The sequence below is a fragment of the Ambystoma mexicanum genome, chromosome 7p (assembly GCF_040938575.1).
Source record: "Ambystoma mexicanum isolate Mex_15411 chromosome 7p, UKY_AmexF1_1, whole genome shotgun sequence".
In the NCBI taxonomy this organism is placed as follows: domain Eukaryota; kingdom Metazoa; phylum Chordata; class Amphibia; order Caudata; family Ambystomatidae; genus Ambystoma; species Ambystoma mexicanum.
In genome coordinates, this window is record NC_090939.1 from 45939820 (window position 1) to 45959355 (window position 19536).

At 49.3% G+C, this 19536-nt stretch overlaps 1 protein-coding gene across 8 annotated transcripts in view; it reads right to left on the reverse strand.

Annotated features, from left to right (window-relative positions):
- The window catches only part of HAO2 (hydroxyacid oxidase 2), a 667133-nt gene that overhangs the window by 520559 nt on the left and 127038 nt on the right, over positions 1-19536 (reverse strand). The window contains exon 1 of one of the 8 annotated variants that reach the window (XM_069635742.1): positions 7176-7402. The exons of 6 other annotated variants lie outside the window; for them this stretch is intronic. The gene's annotated coding sequence lies outside the window, so the exon portion shown is untranslated. Of the gene's footprint in view, positions 1-7175; positions 7403-19536 lie in introns of those variants that run through there. One more of the 8 variants, XM_069635743.1, reaches the window with a different exon arrangement.

A 19536-nucleotide genomic window follows, 5' to 3' on the forward strand; every position in this document is an offset into this window, starting at 1 on the left:
AAGAGAAGGTTCCCACCAAATGGGCACATTTGAGGGTTGTATGAATGATGTTCAGACGATGAGATTTGGTTTTTGGATGATGTTAATGTTTAATGCTCTTGGCTTAGGCCAAAAGGAGGGTTTGTAAAAGCATATTTTGCATAATACCGCCTGATAATGAATATTAGCCTAAGCGCATTCGCATCGTACTGTGAATCGCATTTAAATGAACTTGCAATAAGTTGTCTACGCCACCATCTTAAAGATATCCGCCATTTTGATTAACTCTTGCTTTCTGCCCCATGCTAGAAATTGTGTTTTTGGCTCAAGCAGAGCAAAATGAACTGTGTTAATGTAGATAAGCACGTTGAGGCTGCTGAAAGTGGATTGTTTGCCCTGCACTAAGAAACCTTAGAGCTAAACAAGAGCCGTATTTAAACAGTAATCTAGAGACCATCTGTATCAACATTGTCTTCTCTGTTCAAACAGCAAAACAGAGTGTTGCATAGCTGAATATGTGCTTTTGCAGAAATCTGCGTTTTTTCTCCTTGAAACTAAGCTTACTTTAAACTTAAGAACAAACGGTAGACAAATATGAGTAAGTGAAACAAGGACTGTTACCATTGTGTTTTATGTGCAGAAAAACATGTCTAGTGTTTGAGGAAAACATTGAACAATGTATCGTTGTTTGAATCAGTATTAGTTATGTGAACTGGCCACAAACACTAGTGAATGGATAACTCGAAGATGGGCTGGACGATGTGTCCGGGATTGTGATAGAAATGTATAAATATGCATGCTTTCTAATGTCCAGCACTCTCTCATATCACTGTGTCCACTACCACACATTGCGCAGTGTTGAGAGACCAGACAGCTGTTCTGCAAAATAAAAATTCTACTTGTACCATTGTACTCGTGTCTGGCGTATTTCTATTAAGTCGTATTAAGCTTCGATATTTCTTTAATCTTTCAGGCCGGGCAGTCTTCCACACTTGTTTGGTCAGAAACCCTTCACGGCCCATACTCACCATGTTGATCTAGGGGTGTGTTTGTAGGCGCAAGCATGTTTTGTGCATCCATGGCATATCATATGTCCGAACCTAGCAGTACACTAGTCTGGTTCTCTCCCTGTTCTATACCTCTCCCTGCCCACTTCTTCCTGCCTTTCCTGCACCATCTGTCGCTTCCTACTTGTCCCTTCTCCTCTGTCCCTGTCTTCCTGGCTGTTCCGTCTGCTTTTTGACTGCCCATCTCCTCCTATCCTGCTCTTCCTTTATATTCATTTCACTCAGCTCTAACCCTCACGTCCTGCCTATCCTTTCTTCCTTCTCTGTCTGCCCTGCACCTCTCCTTCCATCCTTCGCATCCTCAGTGCCTATTCGCTCTAATCTCCCCCACCCCTCTATTACTGCTTGTTACTTCTGTTATCTTCCTGCCCACATTCATCCTTCTCTTCATCGTGTCCCTCTCTCGTTCTGCCCCCTCATCCCTGTACTCGCCATTGCCTGGCTCATCCTTGTACTCGCACATCTCGCCCCCTCATGCCTCCTTCCTGCCCATTCTCTTGGCAGCCTCTTTGGAGATTGACTGCGACAACCCTGATGCCCCTCAATGCAGGAGTGCTGGAGCGCATGGGCCTAAGGATCAGTGGAGGGCAGGAGTGGGTTCGGGGCACACTGAAGTGTGTTCCTATAATAGAAGGGATGCCCCTCTGCACCCCTCAAATGTTAGGGCCTTATGCCTCTTCTCCAAAATTGATTGTGCATCGCATCTGCTGCAAGTGTGGCCCCGGTACCCCTTCCCCATCCCTGGATATGCATGCACCCCCCTCCACCAACATGAATAATGGAAGAAAGTGGCACAGGCAAGGTGCAAGGGGGGTGGCATGACAGGGTGAACAAGAGTCCAGACAACACAGGGATAGCAGGGATAGGAAGAAGGAAAAGCAGTATAGAGGGGCTGGTAAGGCAACAGGAAGCGATCACAAACATGGGTACATGTGGGGGTGTGTAGGGTGGAGCAGGGAGAGACAAGCTGCAGTTGCTAAATGTATGAAGAGTTTGGGGAAATATCTTGCAGCCACAAAAAGAGACTAAAAGAGAGGCAGGGAAGGAAAAGTGACTGAGGCTGGCTGGAAGGACTGGGGGAGCTGAGGAGACTGAACAGGGTGATCATGCGATTGTCGGAGAGAGCGCAACTAAGGTTGAAAGTATGCTGCCAATCCATTGCAGTGTTGCAGGGGCTTCTTACACCACCACCCCCAGTGTTGCAGACAGTGCCTACGCCCTACAGCCAGTGTCGCAGATGGTGCCAGCTCCCCCACTCGGGCTGTGAGTAGTGACTGTGCCCCAACTGTGCCAGCAGTGGGTAAATCAACCTCTGCTGACATAATCAGCCGGTGCGAGGAGTCACTACCATAGATACAGTCGGATGCAGTATGGGATTTCATCAAACACCATGCAACAAGATGGAAGCCTCCATGGCTCACTCAGTGAGCGAGGGATTAATCAGTGTCAGTACAGCTGGGTGGACATTAGCCACATCGCTGCTGACAAGTACTTAAAGGTTTCCATGAGCCCAGGAGTTTTCCAGCAAACCAGCATATATTTTATAACACCGTGCAGAGCGCGGGAGCCAGAGTGCAGTTTTCTCTGCAGCTCGTCAAGGGAGACCCAGACTGAAGCTGGTAAGCATCTCATATTAAACTACGCAAATCACAGTTATCGGACATTGAGCCCCAGGCATCCAGAGCCAATGGCCTGAAACTACCCATTATTCGTTTGCCTGTCACTTCGAGTGTGCTTTCAATCAAGCGAACTTAGCAACGTGTATAAGCAAAATGCTTTGCTTGCGATGTCGCAGACAATCCAAATTCGAATGAGAACACATACAAAATACTATTTTCCACTCCTGCCATGCCACGTGGGATCAGTGGAAAAGGGTATTTTGTTCTTATGTGTTCTCATTCCAATTTGGGTTATCTGTGACACCGTAAGAGAAGGATTTTATCAATACTCATAGAAGTGCCAGCCAATTAAAAAAGTAAGCTAAACATCAAAGTCCCGTTTTATCACCTCGGGGCTAGGACCGATTGGCCTTTGCCTCCTCCACCTACCTGCAACTCCTACTCCACCATTGACCAAGTTCCAAAGTAAAGTGTAGGCCTTGCAGCTGCCTCCGTGACTGCATGCAGTGCAATATTTTTCCAGCAAGGGTGTTTAGGCTTTGCCGCTGCCACTTGGCCCACGCCTGCGCATAGTGAGGGCATGTGCAGAAATTACAGAATGTCACTGATCAATCATTGCGCAGGTGTGGGCCAAGACTGTGCAATCCAGCCGCCTCGCTGTATGTGTTGCTCTGCGTTGTCTTACTTCCATGACAAGCGCATTGCACCTGAGCTATCCTATTAGTGCTGCTCATTTTTTGGTACAGCACAGTGACAAAGTACGGAAGTGCTACCTTAAAGATGTCAGTAATCCCCAAAAGTGTGCATTTCCTCTGCGCCCAAAATCTGCTATGCTTAGTCTCATTGCAAATGCATACGTAGCCAACTGCGATTTTCAAAAGAAAGACTTCACATTTCAAATAGAGCGCAAGACTCTCTTCAGCTCACCTGTACCCTGCACCACAAGTCTCAGAGCCCTAGAAAATCATGAGCTCCTCTACAGCATGCAGGATGTCACAGTGTTCTGGTGACACTGTGCGTGTGGGGTAAAATAAAATATGGTGACCATGTGTGTGTGGGGCGAAATAAAAATAACTACTGGGGGAGTAACTACGTGGGCGCGTGGTTGTAAAGCACCCAATGACATTGACAGGCCTGTGACAGGCCTGATTACACAAAAGTTCGGACTTGCGCAAATGACTGGTCCAGATATAGAAGCACTGTGGAGCGTCATTCCACATGGCACTGTGCAAACTCTGCACCACAGGGTGCCTTGCCAATCAATTGAAAGACAAAAAAAGAAAAGCGATTAGCAAATCCCCTGGGCGATGGAAAGCGGGTCCAAAGCAAAACAAGCACTGGCAATACGAACAGTTTGGGCTTTTGTGCAGGCATGGAAAAGCATTTGCCAGACACTGCTGTAGAGGTATTAACTGGCTATCAGGTGCAAAATGGTACAAGGCCATTGATATCTAAAAGCACACCTGTATACCTCCTAATTAACCCAATACAAAGCTGTTGACCACTGTGCGCGCCGTCTGCAGTATGGGTACCATTTTCTTTGAGTTCATAAACGGAATGAAAAGAAAACTGTACACAAGCAACTCTTGGTCAGAAGCCTCCTTTCTAGGGTGGGGGGGGCAGAGCAGTTTCCTGGGGGTGGCCTGGCCTCTACAGCCCCCCTCCTGGAGCCGGGCCGGATTACTATGAATTAATTCGAAATACATATATTTAATTGTAGGTTAAGGATTAAGAAGGGGGTGGGGAGGGGTTTGGTGTAGGGCTAGTATTGAAGGGGAAGGGGGTGATGGAGGAACCCCCAAAGTTTAAAAAAAAAAATCAAAGTAACATTTCGAAGTAAAATACATCCAAGTCATTTTTTTCCGGCAAATTAACATGGCACCAAATTGGTAACCCAGACACTGCCCAAGGACCTGTTAGCCTCCGCTGATGCTGACTGCCCCTGGGGGGAGGGGAACTCATGATATGATAGGTTATTTATAACGCGCTCAATACGCGGACCCAGGGATGGCACCTGTGTTGCTCCGTGTCATCTTGCTTTCAAGGCAAGCGCGTTGCCCCTGAGCTATCCTCCCAAGACCTCCTCATGACGTGTTTGGATGCAGAGGACCTCACATGATGTAAGCTATTCTGAAGTGCGGGAGATGAATGAATGAGACTGAGGGGGTGAAGCAGGATATCCATCGGTGCCCCAAGTATTGGTTATTTGCATTGTACTCCGCGTCCTGTCTGCCAGAATGGTTATTATGTTTCTATAAATCATAGAGGGCGTTTGTTAGCGTATTGCCCATCTATTGACTAAAGCCAATGCTTGTTCCCAGGAGTCCTAAGGAGGGCATGCGCAGTATGAGACTGGCAGAGTTAGTGGGTGAAGGCTGTGCAGCCGTCATTAGGGGTGTTGCTAGGTCTGGAAAGGATCCGGGGCTATGCTAATTTTGTGACGGTCGGGACTGGGGGCTAGCTGGCCTTTTTGGTTGTAACCCCTGAGCTTCTATCCGGGGCTACAACAAAAAGACCCGGGGCTATAGCCCCCTCAGCACCCCCTCTGGCCATCGTCATTGGAATTAGGCAGTTCATACCGTTTACCATAATGGAGTATTATTTCCAGACAGAAATACGTGAGCAGCGGTGGCCCAACACCCCACCCCTCACATGAGAAGGCAGAACTGGAAGCTGTTGGGTGGAGAGCATTGACCCGGAAGGTGAACCACACGTGACTGACTACCCGTGAGCGACTGGAAGTAGAGGACAGACTAGAACTGAGCATACAGTCCCCCCTGAATTCCTTTGCCAACACTTTCCCTCGGGCTCCCTTTCCTGGACTAGCCCCACTTGTCCTCCCTGCTCCCCCATTTTCCCCCTTGCACTTGCCTTCTGTCCCCCCAGCACTTCCCTGCAACTTTTCCTGGAGGCCCCCCACTGCTGCTCTTCTGCCTCTACCACCTCACCCTATGCACTTACCACCTTCTCATGCCCTTGCGCGGTAGGATTGTCACAAGGCCAACATAACCGTCTTTTGTTTTTTGTTGTTATTCCCTTGTGCCCCCACACACCATCTTGTCTTGTAGCGCCTGGAAAGACGTGCGCGTAGGCGCCATACATACAATAAGCAAACGCTGGGCTTTCAGACCAGCCTTCTAAAAGGTAAGGGCTTAGTTGCTGCTGTAAAGCAGGTGTGCCTCCAGCTCAGCCAGCACATTATCATTCACAGATGTTGCCTCTGGCCTCATCCAGCACCCTGTTTTTGTTTGTAGGATCTACATGTTCTCAGCTACGCTTGATCCTACCTTTCATGGATCATTAACTACCAGCCCCCTCTGAACATCGCATCTGTTTGCTCCTTTTTCGCACTGCACACGTGGGTCCCTTTTTAGTTTGGACTATTAGGTTGCGCTTGCGCCACCTTGAAGTTGAAACTATTGCATTATGGTACAGATAGGAAGAAATGGCATATGTGGAGGGACGCACAGCCTGTAGGTGTTTGGTTATTTGCCCACCCATTGCCTGCCCATGGCCATGCTAATCCCTATGGCAATTCCTACCTAGTTCCTGCCCCTCCCCGCCCAAAACATGTCCTCCTGGGAAATCTTTGAGCTAGCTTTAATCAAGCCTTAAAATCAAACTTTGCACTCGCAGTGCCTGCCATTGTTTTTTTTTTATTTTTCAAAGCAGTCTTGAGAGTGAATGACTTAGTTGGAGCTGTTAACCCGGCACTGGTGTAATAAAAATGTCTTAACCAGGTCTGCCTTCAGCCACTCGATTTATAAGCACTGTGCGTGTCCTTCATTGAAGTCCTGTAAAAAACAAGCATTGGCAAAGCCAACAGTCTAGGCTTGTGTGTAAGTATTAGGCATTTGCTAGGCAATGCTACGATGGCAAGGTACTCACGCCATTTTGCACCCGCTACCATCAATGGCCAGTTAATACCCCTACGGCAGTGCCTGGCAAGTGCCTTTCCCAGGCCTACACAAAAGCCCAAACTGTTGCCATTGCTAATGTTTGTTTGGGAAATGAAAATGCATGGACTGTTTAGGGTCTTAAAAAACCCAATCAATTTGCTGACTCAAAACAAAAGATCACATACACCAGAAGGATTTTTTCAAGATGCGCATGGATTGTTTTCAATAACATTTCATAGGATGCCCAAGACCCCATTTCCTAAGCTGGATCCAGTAGAACTGCTTTGTAATTGTTTAGCCTGCAGCTCGCACCAGGGCACAACACTCTCCAACCCGCAGGGCCGCCTGCTCGCAAACATGACCCATGATACAGCTGCTAACCCAATCCTACTTCTTTCTTTACATCCTGCGATTTACAGTCCTGCTAGCCCCCATACTAAATCCAGGACTACAATTCCCAGAATGCACAACTGGGCCAGCAGCTTTCAATGGGCGTGCTTGCATGCTAACGTTCATCAACGAAGTGCGAATCATTTCGTGCAGTACTATTCTTAAATGAAAACAACCGTGGACGTGTGTACAATCACACACAGGCTCGCGCAGCGGATTACCAGGAAAGGCCTGCGTCTTCAGCTCGGTGCCCAGGCTAGGGTGGTCCTCTCGCCCACCTGCTTCCCGGGACGGTGAGTGCCTCGGTCCTCAGTGCCCACAGAGAGGCGGCTCCCGGGTAGGCAGGTTACACCCGACCCTTGACCCTGAGCTCGGGTTAATGGTTACTCGGGGATCAAGGCCACGTGTTCCTCCACATCTTCGTTCATGAGTAGACCGCCGGATTCTTCCAGAGTGCCACTCAGGGGAGGGTAGTTAAGTTAAGGAATGAGTTCTCGAACAGCCGAAGGTTCCTGCACAGTTAAGGGAATGTGGGGGCGTCGTATGTGTGCATTCGACTCCCCGGGGCGGTTTCCCTCCAGCTGCAGGGCTGCTCAGGGGGGAACACACAGGGTCGCCTCCACTCAGTCCCACAGCCATGTGAGCCGCTACCCACTGCCTGTCATAGACCATAACCCTGCTAGCCAGTGCGAAAAGTCTCCCTTACTAAGCCAACGGTGTCTCCTTGTTACAGCACAGCTGCTGCTGAGCACTGTTGTGACTTCGCAGCGCTGTATCCGTGTGAGAACTCGAAGTCACTGCCCAGCTCAAGTATCCCTCAGCCCAAAGTCTACTGTCTGGATGAATGGGATTGGATGTTCATTTCCTGTGAGGGTCGGCTGCGATATTTGAGGGCCCCCTTCCCTACAGCTTGGAAAACCAGTCGGAGGCACCTGTGGGGCGCCGGGATTATAATACAGAGGTAAAGGAACGCAGGGACGCGGTGAATGGCTGCAGATTATCTCCTACTCGCAGAGTGGAGGATGTGAATGGGCAGGGTGCCTTTCTAGGTACGGAAGGGCCAGGGGAAGTGTAAATGGGCCAGAGTTGCAAACTGGCTCCATGCCTTCAGTCAACCTTTCCCAGTCCTGATGGTTCAGCCATCTGTGATCTCCTTAGGGCCATAACCATAATGAAAACCACAAGTTCCAGCATTCAACTGGCCATAGGTTCAAAAGCCGCTCTGGGTATATGGTTGACTGGTGACATGGTGTTCAGGTCGAAGACATGGCTGGCAGATCGTGCTTTAGTTAACCTTTTGCGGACCAGACACTATTTGGCGACAGTCCATGGCAAACGGCATAGCTAGTGTTTGGTGGTATTGCCTTTGGAAATACCGTCAAAAAGTCATGCAAACCGAATGCGGACATTTTAATGGTCTTCGTGATTCCGAGTCAGGTGGACCCTTAAAATATTCTCCATTTTGGAGCCCGAGAGGACTCTGGGAATTGGTCCTCACCGCGTGTGGTAAATGTTGCCTGCAGTAATGCTTCTGTGTGGCGGTAATTATTGCCGCCATAGGAAAACAGATGGGAGTGAAAGAGTCTCAAGGATGAAACTGAGGGGCCTCCCTTCACGCCACTTTGTCAACGTGCGAAATCAAGCAGGTAACCTGTAATGTAACAGCGCCTCGATGCTCTCGGGTTCAGTGCGCTTTATACATGTACACATGAATAAATAAACTCAGAATTTGGAGGAGCGGTAAAGCAGCTCCTATTCTGAAATACTGAACGTTTTACCGCTACTGTCAAACCTATCATCAGACCCAAGTCTATTCTTTTTTTTTTCTTTGAATTCTGGTACTTTTGGTCCTGTATTTATAGACGGAAAATAAAAACTACCAGCACAAAAATTGCAAAGGAGAACATAGGAACGAAGGGGCACTTGCTTCTGTCTTACCTGGGACTTCTTGAGGACTCTGGGGAGGTCTCAGCAAGCCCGACGTCATTCAGGAGAGGCTCACGCCCAGTGGTGTTTTGCATACTACAAGTCCCAAAATAAAAATTTAAAAAACTTAAAAAACAGGACTAGGAGCGCATCTTCAAAAGGACACGGGGCATGTCAGGTAAGCTTATTAACAAGGGGGGTCCTGGGATATTTCTTCTCTGTGAAAGATAGTGAGCTAAAGACTCTGGGTAAGTCCCTTGTAACCAGGACTAATGTCTGGCAGAGGGACTCCCAGGACCCCCCTTGTTAATTTGCATATTCAAGTAACTTTGGGTCTCACCCTAAGTTACCAGGGGAATCCAGACGTGGACCCCACATGAGCTGATCTAGAGAACATTTCAAACGAGGGGTGGTAGGAACGGTCATAGCTCACAACAGTAATGGGGGTTGACAAGCAAGTTATTCAGGTTGCCCTCCTTCAAGTGGTACTGTGTAGTGCACCACTGTAGGCCACGTGTGCAGGGAAAGTATTGGAAAATGTACATGATAGAGTAGTGGTAAATGCGAACAGTATTTTGTACCTAGGTTCAAGAATATGGCATGAGTGCATGATCAATATCGGAAAAGGTGCATATAAAGTATTGGTAAATACAGTACCCCAGTTTGAAGAGGGGGTACGAAGGATGGCTGCCTATTATGGTGTTTAGTTGTATGACCGCACACCAACCGAGAGGCCTTTTAAGGGAATGGGTGCAGGAGAGGTCAATGTGAGCAAACAGGGTATCAGGCATGGCATATCGTTCCCGCGGGATGGGGTGACTCCAGGGAGAGCAGCTTGAGGAGGAAGGTTTGGTTAGTCGGTTCACACAGGTCGAGGTACCCAATGTAAGTGCAATCTTGCTCCTCCCCGTGCACGTATGGTACCCCTCCCATTGCCTGGCCTAGTTGGGTAACCACAGGATATGCATGTGCTGGGTGAGGAGCTGCTGGCGGGAGACGGGTCCAGGTGCTATTAAGGAGGCTCAGGCGGCTATGGGGGTCAATGCTAGTGGAAACAATGGCTTGGCAGTGCAATGTTTCGTTGGACCAGGCTTATTTTTCGCGCCATATGTTATGTGGTGATGGGGCAGTTATAACTCCCCTACAAGTGTTTCAAGGCTGCCTATGGGGTGGCGCGGTTTGCTTCAATGTACGGTGGCAGGGGGGGTTGAGTTAAGACTGTGTGGGGTGTCATAACTACTTGTAAACTAGCTTGTCGCACAGCCGGCGCTACGACAGCTGGGGCTACCCATCAGGGAACCAACGACATTATACAGTATGACGCCAGGCACGCACAAAGACAGCAGGCGCTTTCAAAGGATTTGTGACAGGCACTACATGGCAAGATGCAGGGTATTAACAATCCAGGTGCCTTTTTGAGAAGGAAAAGCTTCTCAGTTCACGCCTCAGATTATGTTTGGTTATGGCAGTTGTAACACATACTTTTAATCACTTTTTAGGTCATAATTCTATTAAATCTGATGTTTATCATTTTAACCACGACTGGTCCCTCTGTGGCTCTCCCAATGGGAGCTCTTTATATGTGTGGCATCTACATTATAGCTCTGTCTCCTCTTTAAACACGGATCAGAAGTCCCACCAGGAATCCTATTTAACTTGCCCCTGTGCTGAGGCTAATCTTGAATATTTACAATGTTTCTTTATCGCTGGACCCTCCAGCTTGGATCCATTAAAGGGACAGGCCTGCTTTTTGATCACAGGTGACAGACTTTGGGTGATTGGGAGGGACAACCTCTCTGGAATCAATTAAGGATGGATAGAGGCACCTGCCATGTCTATAGGGGGAGCCCCTTCCCATACACCTCAATGGGGTCCCAGTAGGTAAAGTAGCTCCCCCTGGGAATGCAGAAAGGGTGGTCTGTTGATGCCCCGTTTACCTCCTCCAGGGTCCGCATCCACTATCGCGTGTTGGCGCCCGGCCTCTATAACGACCCTGCTCCCAGTTCCCAGGATGAAACCTGTGTTGAGGACTTTTGGGATGCTAATAATTGAGAAGGTTTCAAAAACACCATCTGAACAGACTGACCTTCCAAAGCGCTATGCTACCCTACCTCTGCTCATCACCCGCCGGCGGCCCCTGACACTTGTGCGATGGAGCCATGCCGACGAAGGGTTCTAGGGAATGGCACCTCAATCTAGTCCACCATTCCTGCTGACAAATCCATTGGATGTCTCTCTAGGGCTGCATATCTCTGGCACACAAACCTGCCATTGTCATTGCTCCACTAAAGTGGACAGACCTGACATCACTGACCCACCTTCAACACTCAGAGTTTGGCCGAGTCATTGCATGCTTAGTCTACAAACGTCCCTCAACACACTTCAGTGAGGCTTCAGGCATCGACGCGGCACTGACCAGGCGCAATGGGCATGCACCACATCTGATGCATCATCGGTGCTGGCGTTGCTCTTCCTCACTAGAATTTTACACCCTGAAACAACTGTTGCATTATTCAGAACATCCAAGGTAACTCTGGGCTATCTGGCCCAATACAAGGTAGCACTGAGCTATCTGGCCCAATCCAAGGTAGCACTGAGCTATCTGGCCCAATCCAAGGTAACACTGGGCTATCTGGCCCAATCCAAGGTAACTCTGGGCTATCTGGCCCAATCCAAGGTAACTCTGGGCTATCTGGCCCAATCCAAGGTAACTCTGGGCTATCTGGCCCAATCCAAGGTAGCACTGAGCTATCTGGCCCAATCCAAGGTAGCACTGAGCTATCTGGCCCAATCCAAGGTAACTCTGGGCTATCTGGCCCAATCCAAGGTAGCACTGAGCTATCTGGCCCAACCCAAGGTAACACTGGGCTATCTGGCCCAATCCAAGGTAACTCTGGGCTATCTGGCCCAATCCAAGGTAACTCTGGGCTATCTGGCCCAGTCCAAGGTAGCACTGAGCTATCTGGCCCAATCCAAGGTAACACTGGGTTACCTGGCCCAATCCAAGGTAACTCTGGGCTATCTGGCCCAATCCAAGGTAGCACTGGGCTATCTGGCCCAATCCAAGGTAACACTGGGTTATCTGGCCCAATCCAAGGTAACTCTGGGCTATCTGGCCCAATCCAAGGTAACTCTGGGCTATCTGGCCCAATCCAAGGTAACACTGGGTTATCTGGCCCAATCCAAGGTAACTCTGGGCTATCTGGCCCAATCCAAGGTAACACTGGGTTATCTGGCCCAATCCAAGGTAACTCTGGGCTATCTGGCCCAATCCGAGGTAACTCTGGGCTATCTGGCCCAATCCAAGGTAACACTGGGCTATCTGGCCCAATCCAAGGTAACTCTGGGCTATCTGGCCCAATCCAAGGTAACACTGGGCTATCTGTCGCTCTGCAGGTGCATCATTCCAGAGACACCAATGTATGTATGTATTCATTTTATTGTATGTTATTGGTTATTTGTAAGGCACCTATACAACAAGTGGTGTTTCAAGGCGCTACAAAACAGAAAGGAAGGGAACAAGAGAAATATAACAATAACAGTCCTATTAGGCCTTGTGACATTCGGACGTGCAAGTGCAGAACAAGACGTGCTAGGTGCAGGGGTGTGGGTAAAGTGCCAATCTGAAAAGAAGGGCTAAGGAGGAAGGGGAATGGGAGAAGAGGAGGAAGTGCTACCAGAAGGCAGTGCCAGGAGTGCAGATAAGTGCAGGGACTAGAAGAGGTTGGTGGCTGGAGCCCTGAAGTACTCTGAGGGAGCCAGGCACTCAGTCACAGATGCTGTAAGAAGGTGTTATCAGAGGAGAGTGAAGGAGGAGGAAAAGAGCAAGGTTCTGAGGAGCTTCCGGAACTTAAGGTGGTCTGGCTCAAGCCTGAGAGGAGCAGGGAGACCGTTCGGAAGGAGAGAGATCTACTCCCCACTCTTTGCTTAGAGACGCATCTGGGAGCATAGAGTTCGAGGTAGTTGGGCGAAGGGCTCTATTAGGGACATATTTAGTAAGAGAGAGTTGGATGCAGCGATGTCCCAGGCCCCAGAAAGCCTTATGGATGATGCAGAGGGCTTTGAATTTGCTCCCTAGCAGCCACAGAGAGCCAATGAAGAGAAGATGAGGCTGGAGAGATGCAGTCACTGGGCTTGAGGCCAAGGATTAGCATTGGAAGTGAGGAGAGAAGGAGGTGATCAAGTGGGCCAAAGGGGCAAGGTAAATGTTAAAAAGCCAAGGTGAGAGGATGGAGCCCTGAGGAAGGCCACAGGTGGAAAGAGAAATGGGGCAGAGAAAAGGGCTCAGTTTGACCTGGGAAGGTCGGTTGGAGAAGAAAGAGATCAACCAATCCAGTGCCGGCCAGTGATCCCAACAAAGTCACAGAGCCGATCAATCAGAATGGAATGATTGTCCGTGTCAAAGGCAGAAGAAAGATCCAGGAAGATAATAACGGAAGGAGAGTTGGAGTCAAGGTTAGAGAGCGGACCTTCACGGGTGTTCAGAAGAGCAGTTTCCGTGCCTCTGGCTACTCAGAAGCCAGACTGGTGATCACGGAGGCAGCCAACAGATTCATTGTGTTGGGTCAATTGGGAGACGGCCAGATTCTCCAAGAGTTTATCCAGGAAGGGAGGAATGGAGATAGGGTGAAGGTCAGCAGGGCAGGAGGGGTTGGCAGAAGGCATTTTAAGGAGGGGATGCACAATGGAGTGCTTGAGGGCAGACAGGAAGGAACCAGTGGCAAAGGAGTGGTTACAGAAGTCAATTATGGAAGGCACAAGGGAGGAAATGTTGTCCTTAATAGTCCTGGAGAGGAGCACCTGTTTGGAGGAGACTTTAATTGAGAGGACTTGTCTAGAGACCCCATCCAGTGCTATAGGTGAAAACGAAAAGAGAACTAGAGAGGGAGGTGGGCAAGCAAGGCAAAGGAGCCGGGGAGGCAGGAGGAGGGGGGCAAAGGCTAGTGAGGACAGAATGTCCTGGGTTCTGGAAATGAAATGGGAGGCAAGGGAGGTAAAGAGGTCCAAGGAAGGCACAGGAGAAGAGGAGACTTCAGAGGGATTGGTGAGTTCCTTACAGATTTTAAACAGTTCTCCAGAGTTATTAGTTGCCCCAGAGATACGGGCCTGGATGTGAGCCATCTTCTTGGAATGGATAGAGAGTCTGTATTGCCTTTGGAGCAGGCGACAAGCTGGTTTGTCAGCAGATGAGTTATAGGCCTGCCACTTCCGCTTAGCCATTCTACAGTTGCGTTTTATGGTGGCTAATTCATAGTTGTTCCAGGTGTTACGCTTGGAGGCAGGCTTGCTACCGATCCTCATGACAGGGGCAAGGATATCGAGGCTATTAGTGATAGAAAGGTGAAGATTAGCGAGAGCAGAGTCAATGAGGGAGTCCGGGGCAGGAGTGGGAGGTGGAATATAAGTAGAAGCAAAGGCATCAACTGGCCTTTGCTTCATCGGTCTAATGACGGAGACGGAGGCAGGCAGTGAAGTTGGAGGATTAGCTAGGGGACCTTAGAGATACAGATGAGAAGACAGGAGGGAATAGTGAGAACAAGAGAGGGGGGTAGTGAGAGGGTTGGAGAAAGGCAGGTCCAGGGAAATGAGGGCATCAAGGATATGTCCGGCAGAGTGCGTCGGGCCAGAGGGATGAACGGTAAAGGAAACAGCGTCACAAAGGTTACAGAAAGGTCTAGAGGCCACCTCAGGCGAGTCAAGGTGAATGTAGAAGTCACCAAGGAAGAGAAGTTTGGAAGTAGAGGTAAGAAGCGCATCAGTGAGATCAGACCACTCCGAGAGGAAGAGGGCGACCGGACCAGGGGGTCTGCAGATAGTGGCAATATTCAAAGAAAGTGTAGGGGAGACGCCAAATCTGCAGACAAGTAATTCAACAGAGGAATAGGACAGGGTAGGAATGATAGTTGAAGGGATCCACTCAGGGAAGATCAGGACCACCCCGCCACCAGGTCTGTCAGGTCTGGGCTTGCAGAGGATCTTGTAAACCTCAGGGAGTAGAGTGTCAAAAGCAGTGACATTTCTGGCTGTGAACCACGTCTCAGAGCGGGCGAGAATGTCAAGGTCACAGTCTTCGAGGACGAGACAGATATCAGAAGCATGTTTGACAGTGGAGCGAGAGTTGAGGGTGACTGGGGGGAGCAGGTTACCACATTTAAAGGTCTTCTGATGAGAGGTACAGGGACGTGGTACACCAGTGAGAGATAGAGAGGGGGAAAGTGGAAGGCCACAGAAGGAGTGGCAGGAGAAGGAAGGAAGTTGATGAGAGACAGAAGACACCTGTCAAGAAGGAAAAGGGTGGGCTGAGAGCCCTGGGCCATGACAGTGCCATTGTAATAGATGTTAATGATGCAGCTAGAGGATGAAAAGCCGGCCAAGCGTACATCCCATCTGGTGCCACCAGTGATCGGAGACGAGGCGAAAGGAGAGAGGACAGAGATCAAATGTGGAGTCCATAGGACCGGAGAGAGAACAGTAAAGAGGATATCAGTGACCGTCTGCCTGGAAGAAGCGTTGACGTAGGTGTCAATGTGAAGGACTGGATTAGAGGCCAGGAGACCCTTTTTGAACTTTATTCTTCCAGACTTAGAGAGAGAGATAGGATAGCTGATAGTAGCAGTTGGAATAAATAGGTGAGATAGAGAGCACCATAGAGGAAGGATAGACTGCAGAAAGAAGGAGAGAGGAGACAGGTACAAGGCATGGCAAACTCACCAGACGGCTTAGCAGCAGAAATAGAGGTGGTACAAAGAAAGGCAGAAAGGATCCAGACTTTTCAGGGTCTCCACAGAAGTCAGGCCAGCCTTTCAGCTAGAGAGGAACTGAGTAACATGCAGGTCAAGGACGGGATGGATGCCAGCAGCCAGAGGAGAAGAAGATATTGTGAGTCATCTAGTGGGGTGCCCCGCCATTAGCGCCTAACACCTGTGGCGCAGAACACTGCGCCCTTGGCCTGTGACCCATCATTCTGTAAATAGGGAGGATGGTGTCAATCCAGAACTCTTCAGGGCCACCCGGCCAAGTCAGGCCCTCCTTTAGACGCGACAGATGGAAAGAGGATGTGGGAGATGAAAGTCATGAAGTTTTAAAATCTTCAGCTAGATGAAACTTCTTCACCAGGGAGAGGTCACACAGAAAGGGCAGATTCTTAATTAGGTGATGCCCAACAGATCATAATCAGGGGGGCAAACAAAAGCCGACATAAAGGCAAAGCTTGCGCCAAAGTGCTACATCACACAGTCACAGCCTAGCAAATGTACTGACTGGGCAATCCCTGTCTCTTACAGGCTGGTTTGTTACCTCCTCATTGCCATCCCCTCTCGTTTTCATGGCAGGGAGCACACCAATGGCTGCTACTACCTCCAGTCCTGCGTCCGAGCTGATATCGATTAAGATGTCAGCCATCCAGTGCACCACTCTTCCCGGGGCTCCAGCGAGCAAGGTGCCCTGTGCCGTTGCTCCGTACACTCTGGGCCTCATTACGACCCAGGCGGTAAGTTACCGCCTGGGTCGTACCTTTACCACCATGGCGTAAACTACGTTTACGCCATGGTGGTTGGCGGACTTACCGCCCCATTCCGAGGTTGGCGGGGCGGTAAATCCCCAATCCCCATTTACCCTTCCCCATTCCCATTTTTGCCCCATAGGGCATAATGGGAGTGGGGAAGGCGTTAATTACGCCACCGTAAATTACGGTGGCGTAATTAACATCAAGGTCCCTTAGCGCCATGGATTTTAACACCAAGCAGGTGTTAAAACCTCCATGGCGCTAAGGGACCTCGGAATCAGGCGGTAAGGGTCGGCGCTGTTTACGCCGCCGTAAACCCCTTACCGCCTGAGTCGTAATGAGGCCCTGTGTGTCCTCCTCCTTGTGCAGTCTCTAAATCGTAGTCCGCACCAGTCCCCACACTGCCCTGTGTGCAGCCCGCAGCAACCTTTTGCTTTCCGGGGGCAGGAATCACAGTACCCTGATCGCTCCCACATGCGGCGGCTCAGTTCACCTCCATTCCGTTTTACTCCAAGTTTGGTTTTCTGCTGGCCGCCGTGTCTGCGAGGATCAGCACCAGTCCACAACAGTTGCCGCTTCCACTCCACGTCGGTTCAGTGATTTCAGCAGCATGCGAGTAGGTCGCCAGGTTGCCTCTGGCCTCCGCCACCTTTCCCAATTTGCAAAGGAATGCTGCTGCGACCAACAGAACACTTGATATGGTACAGGCATAGCGGGGCTAACACCGACTATGGCCCCCTGCCTAGTAATACATCATATATAGTGTCTACATATAATGAGCGGAGACAGAGAGCTTTTCTGAATTTTGAAAAACATATGACATTTTTTTTTTAAACATATTTTTATTGTTTTTTAACTTAGCAATATACATCATCACATGTGTACTCCCCAACATTCCTCCCACCCCCCATCCCACCCCCCCACCCCCGGAAGAGATCAGATCCTGAGAGAGTCCAGTTTCGGGAACTTTACATGCTATATATGTCCGAAATGTTTACGTTGTGTGGACACCATTGGTCCATGTAGTCTGATTTCAGGTATTCCAACACCATTCCCCATTCCATCGTGAAGGAGTTATGTTGGGCCTGGAGCTGATTCGTGATCTTTTCCATGGTCATTTGGGACCACACCTTTTGCAACCAAGTGTACGTCAGTGGTGGGTCTCGTTTTTTCCAATTTTGGGCTATCGTTGCCCATGCCACTATAACCAGGCCCATGAAGCTCCTCCATTGTGCTTTGCAAAGTTTCTTGGCAATGGGGTCTTTGAATCCGCACATCCACACTCCTTCCCCCATTTGGCCCGCTTCGGGAAATATTTTTGTCATTTCCATTTGCACTTCCTTCCAAAAGCTCTTCACTCCCTGGCATTCCCACCAGATGTGCCTCCAGGTTCCCTCAGCCTGGCACCCCCTCCAACATTGGTTTGACGCATCAGGGTACATCGATCCAAGCCTCTCTGGGGTGTAGTGCCATTGGGTGATAATTTTCAGCCACATTTCCCTGGTTCGGACAGCCCTGGTGAGTCTGGGGATGCCTGCCCACAGTTCCTCCAATTGCTGTCTGGTAATTTCTTCCCCTAGTGTGACTTCCCATCTTCTCATATAAGTCAATTTGATTTCCTCTTCTGGTGTGCATATAAAGCTACACAGTGTGGACTCCAACTTTTTGTCACCTGGGTTGGTTATTAAGTACGTCTCGAATGGTGTGAATGGTGTGAGGTCCCTTGTAGCCGCCTGATAAACCTCAGGTGTACTCAGCCAATGTTTTATCTGTTCGTATTTGTATCTGTTCGTTTCGGTTAACTTCCACATTGTTTTGCATTCCTTGAAAGATCATATTTCGTTGTCATGGATCAGTTCCCCTATCTTCCTACATCCTGCTTCTTCCCACTTCTCAAAGCCGCTGGGGTCTTGTCCTGGAGGGAACTGTGGATTCCTACAAATGGGCGTGAAGGGAGCCAGTGAGGTGGTCATGATCCCCTTTCTGGTTTGGCCATCCCAGGCGTTTAGCATAGTTCTCATAACTTCGCTTACTTGAAGGTTCTGGTGTCTATGTTGTTTATTCTTCCACAGTAGGTCCTCAAGAGGGGTCCTAGCAACCGCCCTATCTTGCTTTACCCAGATTGTCTGTTGATTCTCCCCCAACCACTCCTTCAGGACCCATAGTTGGGCAGCTTGATAGTATTTCTTAAAGTGGGGAAGGGACATTCCACCTGCCTTAGTTGGGGCCGTGAGAACTGCCCTTGCAACCCTCGGGGGTTTCTTGTTCCACACAAATCGTGAGATGGCTTTGGTGAGAGCTTTGAAAAAGGGGTCGGGGACTGAAATTGGAAGGGCGTGGAAATAGTAAAGTACCCTGGGGAGAATGTTCATTTTAACAGATTAGATTCTTCCCCACCACGAGACCCTAAGTGGGCACCATCTTTCAAGGTCGTTTTTGACTCTAGCCAGTAGTGGGGTGTAATTACTCTTCAACATCTTGTCCACCCTTTTTGTGAGTGTCACCCCTAGATATTTGATGCCCTCCTCTACTGTTTTTAGATTGAGCTGGCCCGCCGGTGTTTCTAATGATTCCTTGCTTCCGGCTAGGAGCATAATCTCTGATTTTTTCCTATTGATCTTCAAGCCTGAGATCCCCCCAAAGTCCTTGAGTGCCTCCATGGCCCTTGGTAATGAGTTCCCTGGGTCCTCTAGCGCTAGCAGCATATCATCCGCATACGCTATAACTTTATGTTGCCTGCCCGCCATTTCTATACCTCTCACCTCCTCGAGTTCCCTTATCTTGATTAGAATGGGTTCCAGGAATATGGCATAGAGCAGATGCGAGAGGGGGCAGCCCTGCTTCGTACCCCTAGAGATCCGCACCCTATCTGTGACTTCCCCATTTATGGCAATTCTAATCTCTGGAGTGTTACAATTAGCTCTTATCATATGCTTCAGCGTTTTGAAGAGGATAGACCACTCTACTCGGTCAAATGCCTTCTCGGCGTCCAAGGAGAGTCGTACTGCCGGTGTTTGGGTAATGCCTATTTTTTCTATCAGATGGGTTACTCTTCTTATGTTGTCGTGTGTTTGCCTACTGGGGATAAAGCCTGATTGATCAGTGTTTATTAGGGTCGTGAGGAGGGGTGATAACCTGGTCGCCAGTACCTT